At 35.2% G+C, this 20,471-nt stretch overlaps 1 protein-coding gene across 1 annotated transcript in view; it reads right to left on the bottom strand.

The window, feature by feature from the left end:
• The window catches only part of LOC136766790 (BTB/POZ domain-containing protein KCTD8-like), a 39,021-nt gene that overhangs the window by 7,719 nt on the left and 10,831 nt on the right, over positions 1 to 20,471 (bottom strand). The window lies entirely within an intron of this gene.

The following is a 20,471-nucleotide window of genomic DNA, read 5'->3' on the forward strand; positions in this document are numbered from 1 at the left end:
CTTGGGAGTGAGGAGATGTAGTAGCCAAGACAGAAGAGAGTCATGGGAGAATAAGGTTTTCGAAATGTTACCATCTCAAGAGCTGATTTGCAAAAACACTTGTATAATAGTTAATTATTCTATTTGTTCTGGAAGAAAGCTCTATTGATTGAATTTCAGATTTCAGACTACATATGAACTGAGAAAATAAATACTTCCTTCTACGTAATTCAAACCCTGCCAACCCTGTTAAATTAGTGCAATTGTCCTTTGCAGCTTTGATACAGGAAATATAATAACAGAAGAACAATATTTCATTACTGCTTCTTATTGCTGAATAAGTGGTAAAAACTGAACATCTTAATTACAGTAAAGGAAGGAACAACATTGGTCTTTGGAATTATAAATCCACGTTTATACTGTAAAGCAGAATCGAGCCTTGGTTGAATACACCAAAACTGTGTATACTGTATAAACTATCAAACAAAATTGTAATTTCAAGTTTCCTAATGTTGTTTTAATTCTTTTTCTTATCTACTGGAATTTATTTTACTTTATTGTGATGAAGACTATCCCAGTAACCAAGAATTCAGGGCTGCACCTGCCTTTCACAATGTTGTGTTAAATATTTAACATGTTCATCGTATTTTAATTTGAATTGCTTCCAATTAATAATCTTTTGTGTTGATGGAAAGCCTGACTGACTAAGTACTGAACCTCAGAGGATACGGATCAGCTTTGGCCAATTCCAGCAGGCCTAATGAGACATTGTCTCAAACAGGCACTCTGTGGAGCGATCAGACAGAACGGGTCCATCTGATTCTCTCTCAGTCCCTGTCCCACGGGATCACAGTACGGTTTTCCCAATAGGAGCCTGTGAAAATAAGCAACTGTGAAAGAGAGGACTTCAAACCAACAGCACATACATAGAAGTATATTAAGTATAGCCCCAATTAAGAGTAATTTGATCTCTGAGAGCACAAAAGCGTTTAGTTCACATAAAATATTACTTTCCAATGTTTGGTGTTGAAGCATGTCAATACACTGCCACCAGCAAAGTTTTTAATACACTGAATTGCTTTTCATAAAAAAATATATATCAACTGTTTTGAACATGGAATCTTCACAACTGATATATTCTCTTATTTTACAATTTTAATGAGTGTCTTTTCTAATGCGTTTTAATTACGGTTTATGTTTAAACATATTGTTTACATCATAGACAAATATTGTTTTTTTTTTATTTAGACCTCTATAACTTAGACCAGATAAGTAACTGGGAGCTTAAGGAACAGATTCGAGGAGATATTGGAATAGTATTAATTCAACCTAAACTCAAATAGCAAAAACACTGCATAATTGAAAACCTTGATACAATTATTATTGAGGCCACATTGTTATAATTTTGGAAATCTATTTCTACATATATTAAATGATTACTGCACTTAGTATTATATATATATATATATATATATATATATATATATTATATATATATATATACACTCACCTAAAGGATTATTAGGAACACCATACTAATACTGTGTTTGACCCCCTTTCGCCTTCAGAACTGCCTTAATTCTACGTGGCATTGATTCAACAAGGTGCTGAAAGCATTCTTTAGAAATGTTGGCCCATATTGATAGGATAGCATCTTGCAGTTGATGGAGATTTGTGGGATGCACATCCAGCGCACGAAGCTCCCGTTCCACCACATCCCAAAGATGCTCTATTGGGTTGAGATCTGGTGACTGTGGGGGCCAGTTTAGTACAGTGAACTCATTGTCATGTTCAAGAAACCAATTTGAAATGATTCGACCTTTGTGACATGGTGCATTATCCTGCTGGAAGTAGCCATCAGAGGATGGGTACATGGTGGTCATAAAGGGATGGACATGGTCAGAAACAATGCTCAGGTAGGCTGTGGCATTTAAACGATGCCCAATTGGCACTAAGGGGCCTAAAGTGTGCCAAGAAAACATCCCCCACACCATTACACCACCACCACCAGCCTGCACAGTGGTAACAAGACATGATGGATCCATGTTCTCATTCTGTTTACGCCAAATTCTGACTCTACCATCTGAATGTCTCAACAGAAATCGAGACTCATCAGACCAGGCAACATTTTTCCAGTCTTCAACTGTCCAATTTTGGTGAGCCTGTGCAAATTGTAGCCTCTTTTTCCTATTTGTAGTGGAGATGAGTGGTACCCGGTGGGGTCTTCTGCTGTTGTAGCCCATCCGCCTCAAGGTTGTACGTGTTGTGGCTTCACAAATGCTTTGCAGCATACCTCGGTTGTAACGAGTGGTTATTTCAGTCAAAGTTGTTCTTCTATCAGCTTGAATCAGTCGGCCCATTCTCCTCTGACCTCTGGCATCAACAAGGCATTTTCGCCCACAGGACTGCCGCATACTGGATGTTTTTCCCTTTTCACACCATTCTTTGTAAACCCTAGAAATGGTTGTGCGTGAAAATCCCAGTAACTGAGCAGATTGTGAAATACTCAGACCGGCCCATCTGGCACCAACAACCATGCCACGCTCAAAATTGCTTAAATCACCTTTCTTTCCCATTCAGGCATTCAGTTTGGGGTTCAGGAGATTGTCTTGACCAGGACCACACCCCTAAATGCATTGAAGCAACTGCCATGTGATTGGTTGGTTAGATAATTGCATTAATGAGAAATTGAACAGGTGTTCCTAATAATCCTTTAGATGAGTGTATATATATATATATATATATATATATATATATATATATATATAAGAAGACATAGAAAGAAAGAAACAATTAGAGGTGAATCATCCTTAATCGTGATAAGCATCACTGATACATTTCAAGCCATCAGGGTAATGAGATAAAGAACACAATTTAATTGGTGATAAAATGTCAATATCCCAATAAAACTGTACCAGCAGTCCATTAGATTTCATTAGCCATGCCTCTCAGCAAGCCATAAATCATGGTAAAGACAAGCCAAGGAAACCAGCTGACTGCTGTGAAACATTTGAGTGTCTGAAACAAACTTGAGGATAAGAGATCTGAGCGCACATGTGGGTATGAACACATGATACAGCGCGACACATCTCTGTGCATTGATTGAGTCAAAATTGGGACTAATGGACTGATGGAATATTAGGTTATTACAGTGACTTTCAACAACTATAGTGTAGGTCAGAAAAGGTTATGAAAAGATAATGGCTTCTAGATACTTATTACTTACTTACTATATTAGTATAACACATGCAATAGTACACATATACTCATATAGTACTCAAAAATACTGTCACATGCAGACACAGCTTCTGCAGGAACTTTAGCATTCTAGTTATTCTTCTTGTTCTTCTTCTTATTATTATTGAACTACTTTGTTATGCTCCTGTGTACTTATGTATTGTTAGCACTTCTATATTTTGACTATACTAATTACTAATGATTATTATTATAATTATTATTAAACATATTGATTTATATTATCATCTGACATTTCTCATTGTGCTCCTTCAATGTAAGTTATTAAAAACAAAATACATATACAACTTTCTGCTGATTTTTAAAAGGTAAGAAACTCAGTAGTCAGATCACATGATATGGGTTTCTTACAGAGCATGCATGACCCAGCCACTGTTGAAGCTATGAATCTGCCTGGCACTCAAAGAGCTGGTCAGAAAATGGATCAGGTGAGGCGGCTTGTCATTTTAAGTCATTACTGTTGGGTACCATTGTTGTGTTTTAACATCCATTATTTTTGTAATCTGTGTGTATATATATTCTTATTTCTAAACTGCATTTCAGTAATCCAGCAATAATAAATAAGTTATAAATAAACATCCTTAGGTCAAAGAACCACGTAATCTATGCAAATTCAGCTGTCTTCTTGCTGCTCAAGTAGCTGAGTACAACATGTCTCTGAACACTTCTCTTCAGACTGAAGCATGTTTCATTTCATCATCTATACAAATAATATTCAGACATGACTCCGTAGCCTGTTCCTGGCAGGACCACTTTGAAATCAATCATCTGCTATATTTTATATTGTACGCTGTACATGATTTTACTGACAGTGTTTGTTATATATATATATATATATATATATATATATATATATATATATATATATATATATTATATATATATATATATATATATACATATATCACTGAATAATAATAATAAAGCTAACAGCTGCAGTGAAAGTATAAAATCAGGTATGTGAACTAATTTAATGTATCCACTTATAATAAGTGCCACTTCATAGTTAAAGATGATCTTGGCATAGAATACAGTACTTTGCATCACATTCTGGCTTGTTTGCCTGTAATTTCAATGCCACCTCACAGTTAATGTGAGATAATTGATTTAATTTCCCATAATTTTCTCTGTTTTATAGTTACCTCCATCAAAGAACTCCATCAGTAACTCTCAGTGCAACATTCTGGGGTACAATTCTTCTTGATTTGGCGCACATTATGATATTACTAATACTCTCTATAAGCACACCTGGATATTTATCTACCAACTATCCCTGGGAACCCATATGTAACTAATCAATTATCCTCATATTTGGAATCAGTCTCCTGTCACAACCCTAAATAATAATAATTATAATCTCACTCCATCTAAATCACAGTAAACATGCATGATCTGTATACTTCAAATATATATATATATACACTCACCTAAAGGATTATTAGGAACACCTGTTCAATTTCTCATTAATGCAATTATCTAATCAACCAATCACATGGCAGTTGCTTCAGTGCATTTAGGGGTGTGGTCCTGGTCAAGACAATCTCCTGAACTCCAAACTGAATGTCTGAATGGGAAAGAAAGGTGATTTAAGCAATTTTGAGCGTGGCATGGTTGTTGGTGCCAGACGGGCTGACTGAGTATTTCACAATCTGCTCAGTTACTGGGATTTTCACACACAACCATTTCTAGGGTTTACAAAGAATGGTGTGAAAAGGGAAAAACATCCAGTATGCGGCAGTCCTGTGGGCGAAAATGCCTTGTTGATGCTAGAGGTCAGAGGAGAATGGGCCGACTGATTCAAGCTGATAGAAGAGCAACTTTGACTGAAATAACCACTCGTTACAACCGAGGTATGCAGCAAAGCATTTGTGAAGCCACAACACGTACAACCTTGAGGCGGATGGGCTACAACAGCAGAAGACCCCACCGGGTACCACTCATCTCCACTACAAATAGGAAAAAGAGGCTACAATTTGCACAAGCTCACCAAAATTGGACAGTTGAAGACTGGAAAAATGTTGCCTGGTCTGATGAGTCTCGATTTCAGATGGTAGAGTCAGAATTTGGCGTAAACAGAATGAGAACATGGATCCATCATGCCTTGTTACCACTGTGCAGGCTGGTGGTGGTGGTGTAATGGTGTGGGGGATGTTTTCTTGGCACACTTTAGGCCCCTTAGTGCCAATTGGGCATCGTTTAAATGCCACGGCCTACCTGAGCATTGTTTCTGACCATGTCCATCCCTTTATGACCACCATGTACCCATCCTCTGATGGCTACTTCCAGCAGGATAATGCACCATGTCACAAAGGTGGAATCATTTCAAATTGGTTTCTTGAACATGACAATGAGTTCACTGTACTAAACTGGCCCCCACACTCACCAGATCTCAACCCAATAGAGCATCTTTGGGATGTGGTGGAACGGGAGCTTCGTGCCCTGGATGTGCATCCCACAAATCTCCATCAACTGCAAGATGCTATCCTATCAATATGGGCCAACATTTCTAAAGAATGCTTTCAGCACCTTGTTGAATCAATGCCACGTAGAATTAAGGCAGTTCTGAAGGCGAAAGGGGGTCAAACACAGTATTAGTATGGTGTTCCTAATAATCCTTTAGGTGAGTGTATATATATGCATTTAAAATATATGTACTGTATGTATTGTTTTTTGCTTTTGGGGGGCTTAAAATAGCATCTGTGCTCTGTGTAGCAGGATTTATCAACTAATAACTGTCCTTGGTCATTAAGTGCTCTGATGTTGCCATGTTAGACTCATGTTTAATTAACCCTCTTGCTATAGGTTGCTGTGGCAGGTTGGTTGAAATGCTTGAATGAGAATGTGGTTGCAGGCTTTGCCCATATTAGTTGGTCAATCAACCAATCAGAAATCTTGTGTATATTGCCAACCATATTCATTGCCAAGACAGTGCTATTTCAGTGTTGTGTGTGTGTGTGTGTGTGTGTGTGTGTGCTTTATTCTAATTAATTATTATTTTTTTTTAATAAATGTTTTGAATAATTTTGTAAGTCTCCGAACCAGTTGTTTTTCTTTAGAATAGTTTTCCTCCTACTACAGAGTGCATCTCTGGGTCCTCTGCCAGGCTGTTTCCCTATTTCGGTGATTTATGTCAATGTGGAACTAAGGAACAGCTTTCTTCCTCAGCTGATTTCTCAATTTCTCCTAATGGGAGTGATAACATGTTACAATTGCTTTGCAAATTAAATTCAAGGTAAGAAGCCTGTCTTTCTAAGGAAATTATTGCATTCTGTGTTGTGTAATGGGAATGTCAGCATGCACACAAAGCTTCAATATTTCAGAATTGCAGCTTTGTGTACTCCATGGAGCTTGTACGCATCGTGTGTTTTACCATTTGAAATACTCTATACTAGAGGTCTCCAATCCAGGTCCTGGAAAGTTACAGCTGTTTGTGTGTGTGTGTGTGTGAATATAACCTTTCCATTTCATAATTAATTACATCCTTAATTAGTCAAGAAATACATGATCTTTAGCCATGGATTAAACACTCCTATAACACCTGATCAATACAGGACCTCCACAACCCCTGCTCTATTCAGATGGTGGCTACACTACATTTTCTCCTCGGTTAAGCTGGTACCATGGGCGATTTGAATCTCCTTGTGCCAAAATACTTGCTTAAAAAATATATTTTTCAAGAAATAAAGAAAGGTTCCTCTTTAAGAGTATCAAAACATCTATTCAAAGCCGTTAGCATGCAGTGTTAGTTAAATCGTTGCACAGCTTGCTAAAGGCTTTTTGGCAGACTAAACATTACAGCTGTAGAAAATAATGGATTCCCTTGGTGAACTACTAATCTCTTGGCCTAGTGAGGTATATATATATATATATATATTTTTTTTTTTTTTTTAAAAGATATGTTTTGCAACACAGAGAGGTATGTCTGCTTACATTCTCTACTTTGTACAGAGTAAACATTTGCAACAGGATACTGTCAGGGGAGGAAACAGCATGTTAAGTATGAGGAAAATAACAATAAATTGCCTCAATGCCTTTTCTTTTGTGCATTTTGTCCCATGGCAAGTTTTGTAGAAATTAAAGAGCCACTAGCTATACCATCTGCTCAAATGCTGATGAAATATATGCCAGTTCCACATATTGTAATATTATTAAATATATGTTTAAACATTATTATTATTATTATTATTATTATTATTATTTAGATGATGTCTATATTTATCAAAATAGCAATTTACTGTTAGCATTGTAGGGTATGTGATTAAATCTGTGTGTTGATGTTGTATGGAATGAGGATAAATAAAATGCAATAAACTAGTCCCTTTAGAATGTGTTGTATTTGATATTATGACAGATAATCAGGAAAATAATTAAGATATTTATCACTATTCTGTCAACTTATTTTCTTTATCAGATTAAAAAGAATGCATCTCATTTGGTTAATTAGACCTTTAGATGGTAATTAAATATTTAAATAATATTATGCAAATTCATATTTTTCCCCCAGAAAAAAGCATCACCATAATTATTTTTGAAAGTGATGAATTTGTGTTATTAAGTATTCTGACTAATTTATCAATGTGGAAATGATGAATGGAAATGTATGTTTTAAAACAATAAACTTTGTTAAATGGTTTAGACTTGGGGGATGGAGTTGTATCCCTCCAGTCCTGTAAATTGTTTGTGTGTGTGTGTGTGTGTGTGTGTGTGTGTGTGTGTGTGTTCATATTTTTCTATGAATCTCTACCCCCCTCCCAACCCAATATTATGCTCTGCAACACCACCTGATGTCCAAGCATGACTGAAAGGCAACTGGCAATAATTATTTTACTGCTCTTACTGCTTTTTTGTTGTTGTCTGGACTGAAAGTCAAAGATATTATACAAAAAAAATAATAATACTAAATTAATGTAAAAAAGAGAACCAAGTGCTACTCAAACAAATAAAGAAAGATATTTCAAAGGAATAGGAAAGAAAATCTTCATCACTGAAGCCTCTTTAAATCCCTTACAAAGCAACATTCCATGAGGAATAGTTAACATTAAATGCAAAATCGAATTAAATAAGTTATACATTTTACTGTATGGCTCTTTAAACCTTTTACATATTTTTTGCTTCAGTTCACTAGCTAAACGTGTGATATTTTAACTAGTTTATCTTCCCCAGTGATCTGGCTTACGACTGCTGCCTCATCATCTTACAACAATGAGCATCTATCATTGCCAACCTGAACTACAGGAAAATGTTGCAAAAGTGCATCACCAGTCAGATTTCCGAAGTCAACCGGACAATTTTAGGAGCTGGAGAAGCTCATCGCGCTGACAATTTGCCTGGCAAGAAAACAAGAGAAAACAAAGTCAGCCAAAGGTAGCCCCATATCTCCACTATTGTTGCAGTCCTTTTACACAAATCTGAGCATCTCATGCTGAGGTGATGTGTGGGTGGAAACGCATTAACAAACACAAAAGGGGAAAACAGCGGTGCTTTATGATTGTACAGCCATCAGCAACATCTAGCTTCTCAATCAGAGCTCTATTAATTTTTTGTAATACCCACATGTTTTAATTTTTTACATCTGAAACTGGAACATCTTTTTGGAAAATTCATAGATAATTAATTGTGCTTCAAGGTAAAATGCTGATGGGGAGAGGTACTTTGGTATACCATGACTGATCTAGCCAGCTCTAAAAACCTAAGGGACATAAACATGTAATGTTTATGTAATGTAAGCTCATATGGAGCCCCAAATCTATATTTGTATATACGTATATACTTTTTTCACAGATGTAATGTCAATCTTGTGTCTTTTTTTCTGATTTAATAAATAATTAAGTCTTCTTCCCCACATTTATAAATATTAAAGAAACATTCTTGTGAAGTTTACTACTTTGATGACCTGGTCGATCTTGTCCTTTGGCCCTCACCACATAAGACCCTGCCACAGTTTGGCGAAATTGTTTTAGTCATATTTTACTGGGCTGCTCAGTAGATCACTGCCCACCAAGTCCACTGACTGCATCACAAAATACAACTTGATTTATTTTGTAAACCACAGATTTAAAGTTTATATCTTAACATTTAGCTTTACATTGAACATTTAGATTTAACATTTACATTGAACATTTACACATTTATTGTCCTATAAATCAAGAAAAATTTCCTTGATTTTATGTATTAAGCTAAAAAGATTCAGACAAATACAAGATGATTCTCCGTGTTGAAGTCTTGGTTGTGATTGTGTTCTCTATTAACAAGCATCTAATTTTCATCTGAATTGATTTCCAAAAATATCAACTGACTGTCCACCAGCTTTAGCACTGCACCTTGTGATTGAATGACAGGAGCACATTATGGTAAAGGATCCTGGCGGGGCTATAAATTAACTGCACATACTTGCTTCAAGTAGAAACATATGAAACTCTCCACACGATCCCATTCTAAGTTAAAAAGTTCCAATTTTAAAAGGCGTAACCTCCTTGAGCATTTTTTGAGTTGAACGACAAAGTATGTGCAATTAATGTAATGCCTGTGAAAGCACTATTGGGAGTAAAATAATAATAATAATAATAATTTCTAGTATTTAATGTGCATGAAAAAGAAAATTAAACTACTAGTCTTGTTTTCCAGGGATAATTATTTTAGAATTGTAATGCAATGTTTGAATTGCTACACTAAATTACTGGCTTACCAGCAAATGATCCCATTATAAATTCTAACAAATTTGCATGTAGCCACTGTGCATACATCACACTGATCACTGATGATATAAATAGACAATGAAGACTTCTAAATATTTTTGTAATGTTCAGTTATGCCTATGTTCTCAAATAATTTCTCTACATCTACAGGCTCTGGACAAAATGATGATGGTGGTCAATGTGAATTGACAACAACAGCCAAAATCTCTCTGAATAAAATAGACATGTAGAGACAATAAACAAATACAAAAATCATATTGTAAGTAAAATGAATGGAAAAACTATGCACAATGGGGGCAGAACAATATGGTAGTGTCCCAGGCAATGTGTACAGTTGCAAGAAGCACCTAGAGCAGAGGTTTCTTAACATTTTTAACATTCACTCCTGCAACCATGCATGGTAATCCCTGTGGTAATTCCGGCATGGGATAGGGTTTCATATTTACCATAAGAGTCGCTTTCTACTATGCTGGGGGTTGTGTTTCTGCTTGGTTTCCTGAGTGAAAAAGAGCCACAGATTGGTTTTTGAGTGAAAATATTTTTTCATATATGCATCGAGTGATATTGTAATGATTTGCAATGGGATTTTTCTTGGATTGGGGCTCCAGCTAGGGTTAGAGTTTCATATTTACCATATATATATATAATGTATTTCATAGTACATTAAATTTGTCTGCATTGTAGCTTATTCTGCTTTTAAGGAATGTGTTAAGCCTTTCCTGATGAAGACATTTTGCTTTGTAAAACCAAATGTGTCACGATTAGTATAAATGTTTCACTTTTGAGTCTGACATTACCAGTAGACATATCTGCTAGTGTTATAAAAGTGTGAAGAGTAAGCACACCCGTTATTGGTGTGAATTAATGTGCCTTAAGGACACATCTAAAGGCTCTTGCATTTCCTTATCAAGTGTTTTTGAAAGAACATTACTATCTTTATTAAACTCTTTTTAGGCTACGTAATTTGAGAATATGTAGCCATTTTGTCAACAATATAGCTTTTGATAGCAAAAATATAAAACAAGTAGATTTATAATATTAGTTGTGAGGATTTCGGTCATTAAATGTTTCAGTCATTAAACTCAGCAAATATGAAAACATTAATTACCAGCATTTTTTCTCTTTTAAAACTTTGTAACAACATCTGATTTTGCAGGTATGGGCACATTTAAACAAAATGAAAATAAGTGTGATAAAAAAAAGTTTGCTTTGGTTTGATATGTAAGGGCAAAATGAGATTAGCCAATGGGCATGACAGATTATATTTTAAAAAAAACAGCTTTATAACTTCCTTGGGATGCATAGCAATCATAAAGGTGTCCAATACAGCATTACCAGATTTCTTGATGTATGGTGCTCATTAAATAAAAATACAGCATTCGAAGAAGAATAGAGGAATAGTCAAGATGTATTCTGATGATACTAATGGGCAAAAAAAAAAAACATGCCTAGGCTAGGATACTGACAATATGCAAGCACTCCTAACTCTTTTTTGCCATAGCAGAGTACAGTGGGTCCAGCGTATCCAATGGCAAACTTGATGCTGCAATGTCTGTGAACATGAAGCAGTTGAGATGGAAGCACAGTCTCCAACAGTGTAGGGGAAAAAAAAAAAACTGAAGCAGAACAAAGGCGAAAGTCAAAGAAGAGGATGCTATCATACTATGGAGATCAACCTGGAGCATTCGGCAGGGGGGTTCTTTGTATCAATACAACCACATGTGCTTCCCAGAATTATCTTCTCTGTCTGTCTACATATATACCTATGCATCAAGCTCCTGTAAATGCTTATTACCAATAAGAAAGTGCTTTGAAATGTAGGGTGATGTCTAGAGCTTTAGGGGTTTGGAGCTGAGAAATTCCTAAGAACCTAAATCAAAATTAAAATATTTTAGCTTGGGGTAGTACTGTTTACTTATTGCTGAGCCAGTAAAGGCCTTGCCCGTGCTTTTGATTTGCTTCATATGGGGGGGAGTCTAAATATTTAACAAGAGAAAAAGCCTTTTTGACTTAAATGGTGAATATTATACACCTAGCACTTAACCTACACAGTCTCAATAAATGGGTGTTGCACGCCAACATATTTAGAAGCCAATCACAAAGTGTTAGCAACACGATTTCCAGCTGAATATCGTTTTACACGGAGCCTTATAAACGCTTTAAACGCTTGTCAAGTCACAGAATGCTCTGGTGCTGAAATACAGCTCAATACTGCTCAACAACTCACAGAAAATACACATCTCCCTTAAGATGTGTGTTCAAACATTAATAACCTGTGGGGTGAACATTTAACATCAAACCTGATGCGCAGTATATAGTAAAGCCTTGATTCGAACTGTACTGACAAGGAGACGTGGAAGTGTGGCTGCCAGTCATATCGCGAGTCTTCCATTTGGAAATGAAAAAATACCTAACAAAATAGAAACAACCTACACAAAACAAATATAATATTGAAATGAGAAAAAAAAGTTGGATGGTTAAACCTTGAGTTGTAAACGGTGCACATTTGATTAAAAGCAAAAGAATCTAAAATATCTGTCCCTTATGGAGCATTGCATGTGCTTGATTTGCATGCACCACAGTTGATACCTGCTTTCCTTTTTGAGAATATACATCTGTATGCAAATCACCAGCGGGATTCGGCTGTGGTCCTCAGGGACGGTGATGTAATCTGGTGTAAAACCAGCAATGAGTTGTGGGCGTTTCCCTGCGTGAAAGTGATCTATAGCTCAGGTTCGAATTATGAAAAAGGTATGAAAGAACATAGAATCTTCAATCTTCTCAATCAGATTATACCTCAGCAATCAGATTTAAAGTTAATTAAAGTGTCCTTGTGGCTGGATATTACATTTGTCTGCCTTTTTTTTTCCCTTGAACTATATTTTGAACTTTTCTATCACACTCAGCTATTCTCCATTCACAGTAATTAGCTGCTAATTTACAGATATGTACTGGCTTGTAAATACATGCCATGATCTTTTGTGACTGTTTATTTGACAGTTAATTAGATAATTGGTCTGTTTTGTGGTCTTACTCATTGTTTATAGAAGCAGAAAATGTAATTATGTGACGCTCTTTTCTCATAACAGTTTTGCACACATGCTGTAGGTGTTTTTATTTGATAAGAAAACCCAATCATATGATTTTTATTTTACTCAACAAATTACACGTTTCTCATATGTAAAACAACACACAGGAATTGTTTTCTCTTTCACTATTATATAAGCGCATGTCATTTTATACATCCTGATCAAAGTTTACTCTTGTGCAAAATTATTTTCACGTGAAACACAGACTGAAAATATTGTAATCCAATCCTTATAACTGCCAGGGTGTTTTCAAGGCCTCCGTCCTTCATTCACTCTTTAAACAAATCCATCCTCAATCCATCCATCCATCCATCCTCAATCCAATGTGCCCAGCAAAACAGGAAAACATGACAAATTTTATCTATCAGCCGCAGTTGATAGATAGAATCTGACAGTAACGCTATCTCATGTGTATCCCATCTCCAGGACAAAACTTGTTGCAGTCCCCCAAATACTATAAAATGTACAATTAGTAAACCACTTACACATGCCCTGGCACTATTCTTATTCATCTTATTTCTCCAGAAAACACTATTGGTTGTGGTGGGTAAATAAGGATACATTTATTATATACTTTATCCAATTCTTTGGAGCCAATATAACTCATTTATTTTACACTCTTCCTGATTCCACATTTAAAAGAACCAAATGTGATTTCACAGTTGATTATTGTAGCATTTATGGCTGTGAAATATATCTGCAGCTTTTAACTTGGATTAAAAAAAACATAATTGATGTTGATTCTTCATTTATTTAGATGGGTTTCAGTAAGATTGACCAGGTTCCCCCCTAATTGTCAATGCCAGCATATAGCCTACACTTTTTTTCAGTATACAGCAGTGTTGTAGATTCATTCATCAGGGCATTGCTGTCAATTTGTTGAGCGGGGAGGGGATGCTGGCGAAAATCAAGAATTTAATTCAAATCCAGTTGAGACACTGCTTGAATGTAGACTGGGGGGGATAGTGTAAGCACTGATGGGGTTGTGTGGGGTTTTGAGTTAGCTGGTGGATCACTGGCTAAACACATACTCGGTGCCTGGCTGACTGTGTGCCGTATAGACATCATTTCAAGGGGTGATGTTCATCCTTCTGCTATCTAATGATGTTCAAATCTCAGAGGGTATGTCGTCACTGTGCCTCCCAGACTGGCATCAGTGTGAAGCCCAATTGTGTATTTCACAATGGTTGAAAAGAGGAAACAAAATGGTTGATTCTACAAAATATACTTTTCTAACAAATACAGATGTTTTTCTACCACACAGAAGTAAGGTTAAGGTTACAATTACCATAATATAGCATACACACACTGTTTATACCCTACCTGGTTTATTATCTACTATACAGCATATATATATATATATATATATATATATATATATATATATATATATAAATCAGCTACAGATGTGCCAGTGTAGTAGCTCATGCTAAATGGAAATTCTGGGTTTTGGAATAAATTACCAACAGACATTCCAGTATAAATGCACTCAATCTTTTTCATTTTTTCTCTCTCCTCTGGATGGAGGGGGAGGAGGTTGAGTGTATTTCTCTAAGAACAAAAAGTTTGGATATTTTACAAAATAACAGACTGCCAGGTGCTCTGAGTGACAATTTTGACCTAGAGCACAATGAATCGTGGAGCCAGGGACCACAGTCTGCCATGCCTATTTAATGGATTTAGATTCTCTTCGACAGTGAGTGCTACAGATAAAAGGAATTTTGACCTCTACAGAAAGCGGATTAAAAAAGCAAAAGTTGATATCAATCTATAATTGAAATTTAAGGCTACAATCTTTGCAGACCTGAAAAATTGAAATATTCCATGCATCAGGTCTAAGGGTTTATCTCAAGGGGGAAAAGCCAGGCAAGTTTTTGGAGCAGAGTTCGAATTAAATTGAAAAGAAGCGCACAAGACAAATGACAATACATAACCGCAACAAAATCTTTAATGTAAAAAGCACAGTATTTCAAAAAGCCTGTCATTTTATTGGACTAATTATATTTTGTTATTCATTAAATACCAATGGATGAGTCTCATAAAAATACTGCCGCTGCTAAAAATACTTCCAACATACAGAGTTGTCTAAAAAAATAAACAAAACAAAAACTATACATATTTCTATTAAAAACTGCAATATTTCTTTATTGAATGCCAGCAGTAATGATCAGAATAATTTAAGCTTTCAACCTGGGTAATGAAAGCAGATGGCACTGCAGGAAGTCTTTTTCTTATAGAGAGTCCAAAAATTATTCATGAACATGGTATAAGAAATCATAAATATATTTCATTGACACAAGCATATTTTATTCTTTCTTTCAAGATACAGATCATAGAACTTTCCATCTGTGCTGAAGCTGAGGTAAAGAATTTAAACAAATTAACTTACAGTGAAACACAGCTACATGTAAAATATGTATCTCTAGACACTATTGCAATATCTGCATCACTCCCTTACACTTTCTTTAGTTTGTTTTTATTGCAGAAGCTAATACCAGTTAAAGCTATATATTAACTTCAGGAAGTAGGTCTAAAGTATCTGGGAATGGCGAGCATCAAATGTGTGGGATAACAAATAAAATTATATTTAAATTAGTAAAATGACCAGAAACTGTATGAGTTTGCATTGAAAACTTGGTCTAACTGAAATAAACTGAATGCTGTTGCTTTAAACTTACCAGCTATTGGTCTTCAGGTTTTGATGCGTCTATCAAGGTACAGTACATACAAATATGGTATAGAGTATTTCATAGTTGTGAACATTTGTGTCATCATTTTCGTCTAGTTATTTCATGGTCACTCTGAGTGACACATTGTTTAAATGAGGCCTTATATATTGTTCTCCTGATAAAATGTCTTTAAAATAGATGTACTGTGACCTGATTTGCAAGCACACCTCGGGGACAGTGGTTTGAGGACACCAGGTCAGAAGGTGTTGTGCTTGTGCTTACTTGGCAATTGACATTTATTTGATTAGGTTGCTTACTTAGCAACTTTCAAGTTTAAGGAAGACTATGTGTCTGGGAGCAAGGTTGTATGGGTTTCATTACAATGGCATTTGGAAAATTGGCATATCACATATCAAGGTTAAACTGAAATCAAATGGCAATATGAGAGAACAAACCCATGTCTGTCAAACCTTTTTGATCTGTCTCACCTCTTTAGTTGATTCAGTATGGAGTATTTTGAACAAATAACTATGGTTTAATAGATGTATACATTTCAGTGATGCTTTAAGTTGAGAGTGATTCTCTCTCTCTCTCTCTCTCTCTCTCTCTCTCTCTCTCTCTCTCTCTCTCTCTCTCTCTTTCTCTCTGTCTTTGTCTCCTGAAATCAAGCCATCCATTCTCTTTATTTTAGTGCATGCATTGCCATGTCAAAGTTCCTTACATGTTGTAAATGTCATGTGTCAGTCCATGTCAGGTTATAACAAAAGGAAAGAGCATATGTAAACAGTTAAATGTATGAAAAAAGCATTGTTCCAAAATAAGAACATACTCATACTATGACATGGACAACTAAATGGTTGGATGAAAACTAGAATACTCTGAGTAACAATCTTTGACATGATAGGAATAAGGTAAAAAAATAACATAAAACAAAACAAAAAAGCTATATATATTTCAGGAAAGTATGTTTTGAAGTCATAAAGGTTCATTCTCAGATACACAAGTGAACTTATTTTGGATGAACAGTATGTGTCATGTATCATCCTGGCAGAGGTGGTTCACATTTGTCATGGGGCTGAGCTACATCTGGTGTCAGGCAACTATATTTCATAGATTACATTATGGATCAATAGGTTTATCACGAAAAATTGGAGCAGAAAATGATCCCCAGGGTTAAGAAGCTCTGCAGGCATGGACTCCCTTTAAAAGCTGTGAAGGTTTTTCTCTGTTTTTATATAAACTCACTGAGCTGACGTAAACCAAATAGGACAAACTAGAATAAATGTATAAGATATTCAAAGACCAAAGTCACCAGTAAAACAAGAAGTGTCTCTGCCTCATTATGCGATAAATGCAAAACTAGCCTTAAAGTTAATCGACAACATTTTAAAGATGTTAAGATACTGCCCAGTGACTAATGTCATTTATTATCATGTGTTTTAAAAACAACAGTTAGTAAACAAAGGCTTCACACATCACATATTGTTCCACATTTGCTCTCAGCAATGATGCTGCGTATAGCGTTTTATAGGAAAGTACCTACCAGTTTATTAAAATGTTTATTTAGCATGGTACATTAAAATCTTGCATGAACAAACACATTACAAACAAATAACCAAGAAACTGAATAGAAGGAATATGCTGATGATGAAAAGTATTCTTCAGAACACAAATTAATTAAGCAATATGTGTTTGCTTCTATAGAAATGCAAGATTTTTCTTTTCAGGAATTAAAAAATGAACTTTTTGAACCTCATTAAACTACACTTAAATATTCTTTACCAGGAAACAAAATCCAAAGGGGAATTGATTCTCCATTCATCAGCAATGAAATACCAAGATAAGTTGTAAGCACTTATTGTAGAAATGCTTAGCATCTCTGTTCTGTATTGTATTGGCACTTGGTTTAGATTTTTGTCTGGAAAATGTTTACTACACTACTTTTAAAAGCTTACAGTGCTAAATTTCAATCACACCTTCACTGGAATATGTACTATTGGATTGGGTAAAGGGGGCTGGGGGGTTATACTTATATTTTTATTAGAGAAGGAGGAGAAAGGATAACTTATTGACACAAAGATGAAAAAAAAACATTTAATTATGTCTCTTAACAGAAAACTATAGCTACATAATCTTCACAGACATGTGGCACTAGAAAGCCAATTGAAAAAGTCAACCTAAAAATAAACCCATGACTATTCAGAATAAATAAAGCTCATGTATACTGATCTCACAAATAAATAACAAAGATCAACAGCATATAATAAGTAAAAACCTTGAATCAAAACTTTGACCTGCCTGCAAATTGCAAATTGCAATCACCATCCCATTGCGGTTTTATGAATTGTAAGAAGTCACTTTCTGCTACTTATAAATACAATTCCATACAAATCTGTAATTGAATGAGAAAACCACACCATATTAGTATGAACAGTAAACAGATTTATGATTTGCTGATTAGTTTGGCATGCTGAGATGTATCCACTCAAACAAATTGTGGATCTCAATATGAAATGATGGGTAGAAGGATGTAATTCTTCTATTGTACATCAATACCATTTCCTCTGTTAGGTCATTCATGATCATTCTTCCCTGTACTGTCAAACACCACCGATGCGATTGTTGACTTCATTAATGCATTTCAATGAATCACCCAATCAGTTTCCATTGAGCAGTGTGCTTTATCCTGGTCAACCCCACCACAGAGTTGTTATTCAATGGACAGTGTAGGAGCACAGTGGAAAAATAATAAAGTACAGTCAGACAGTAAAAAATAAAACATCAAAAGACAAACAAGCCAAGCACAGGACTCCGTTCAAATTAATTTAAATGTCTAGCATTTACCCACAGGATATTGAAATATAGAAGCTGGAAATTTGTAAGCAAGGTCACAATAATTCAAAAATGCGTGGCTTTGAGAAACCAAGGCAGCACAAAAAGTGTCAGTCAAGAGAATACATATAAGTTATCAAGCTAAAAGAAAGCCAGAGTGAGCAGGTATGTCTTCAATTTAGACTTCAACAAACAGATAACAGATGTTCCTCTGTTATTTTTAGAACAGAAAATATATATCCAGTATATCTAGCAAATAATAATTAATTATTATTAATAAATTAACACAAATTTCAGATGTCATAGGTCCCCATACATCAGTTTTCAGATTGCTAGTGGGTTAGTCTTTTAAGCCATTATACCAAATAATAAAACCTCCCAGACCACAAACTACTAGAGTTGGACAAACTGCTGGACCAGTACTTAAGATGCAGCTTCTGGGAATTACATGAAGAGAGGTGGTTTTATCAGCTCTGCCTTCCTGAATAACGAATTGGCTGAACTGAAATGCATGACATCCCCACAGTCCAGTGCTCTTACCAATATGCTTTTTCCCAATCAATCCATTTTCCACAGACATTTTAAATGGCTTGTAACGATTGCACCGGATGAAATTACATTCATGTGTCTTCAGTTAGGAAATAATATGTTTTAAGTTTGTTCTTTCAGTTAGGGCCTCAGACCATGTGAGTAAAAAGACTCTCTATAAATGTACTTTATATAGAAATGGTTATATTGCATCTAGAAATATCCCTTGTGGTTGTTAACACTGCAGTTTTGCAAGGAGTGTCTTGTTATCAGAAGTCGTGCTCAGGAGACTTTGGAGTAACCAGATGAATGTTTGCGTCACTAGCCAAAGACTTTCCTTTGAATAAAAAATAAGAGTATTTACCTTTTATGTAGTCTTGGATCTGTCAAGTTGGTGTTTGTTTGAACTGATGAGAAGAAAAAAAAAAAAGCTCCTACATTGAACTGACACAAGGACACATGCTTGGGTTTGTAAACCATGCAAATCATTTTACATTGAGTAAAACAAAATCAATCTGAGGTTTTTGAAAACGTATTTCCTTTATAATTAAACCAATAAACTGATGCCCAGAGCACAGCTTTTCTAATCAAATAATCTGTAGACTTGAATCATTCCTTATTATTATTATCATTATGTATTTATTAACAGACGGCCTTACATATATATAAATAAATGCCACAATGCTATTTTTAAATCATATAAGCGATAGAATGGGACCAGAAATGATTATAATAATATATTATGATTCCTGTATGATATTGTTTTCTGTCTTATCTAAGTAAAAGCAAAACTGGCGATTCACCACACAGATTGTAAACTGGCCTACTTAAGATGTAAATGAGCATTCAATGTACAACACAGTTATATGGAAGTAAATGCTAATAGTTTTGTTTCCCTAACAAATGTAAAATATGAGATATTGATTTATACACATTCATACAGTAAATAAGAAATGGCTAAATATATAATACTAAATATATCCCAGATTAAAGTATAAATTGCCCTTTTAAATATATTCAGTTATGACATTAATGTTTATTGTTCACACAAAAAGACAAACTAAGAAGGCACATTAGCCTTTTTATGACTGTAATAAAAAATAAAGATATGCCTACTATTTCATTATTTGTAATGGCTTCTTTCCAAATGATCACTTGCCATTCTTAACTTATGTTGTTCTCCTCTTGCTTACACTTCTTTAATAAGGCACATCAAACACTGTTGCTTCAGCCTGACATTAATTATTTCAGCAAGTTGAAGTGTATCTGCAGTGGTATTGTTTTAATGCTATCAAGATTTATTAGAGCATTTCTGAATCCTCACCTGAAGAAAACAATGCTGTCTATGTGGATGTTTTGTTTATATATTATATCTGATCATGGAGCTGAAATAAGGCAGAGGACGATTCTGTAAATTTGTACTA

This window comes from Amia ocellicauda, chromosome 13 (genome assembly GCF_036373705.1).
Source record: "Amia ocellicauda isolate fAmiCal2 chromosome 13, fAmiCal2.hap1, whole genome shotgun sequence".
Taxonomy (NCBI): domain Eukaryota; kingdom Metazoa; phylum Chordata; class Actinopteri; order Amiiformes; family Amiidae; genus Amia; species Amia ocellicauda.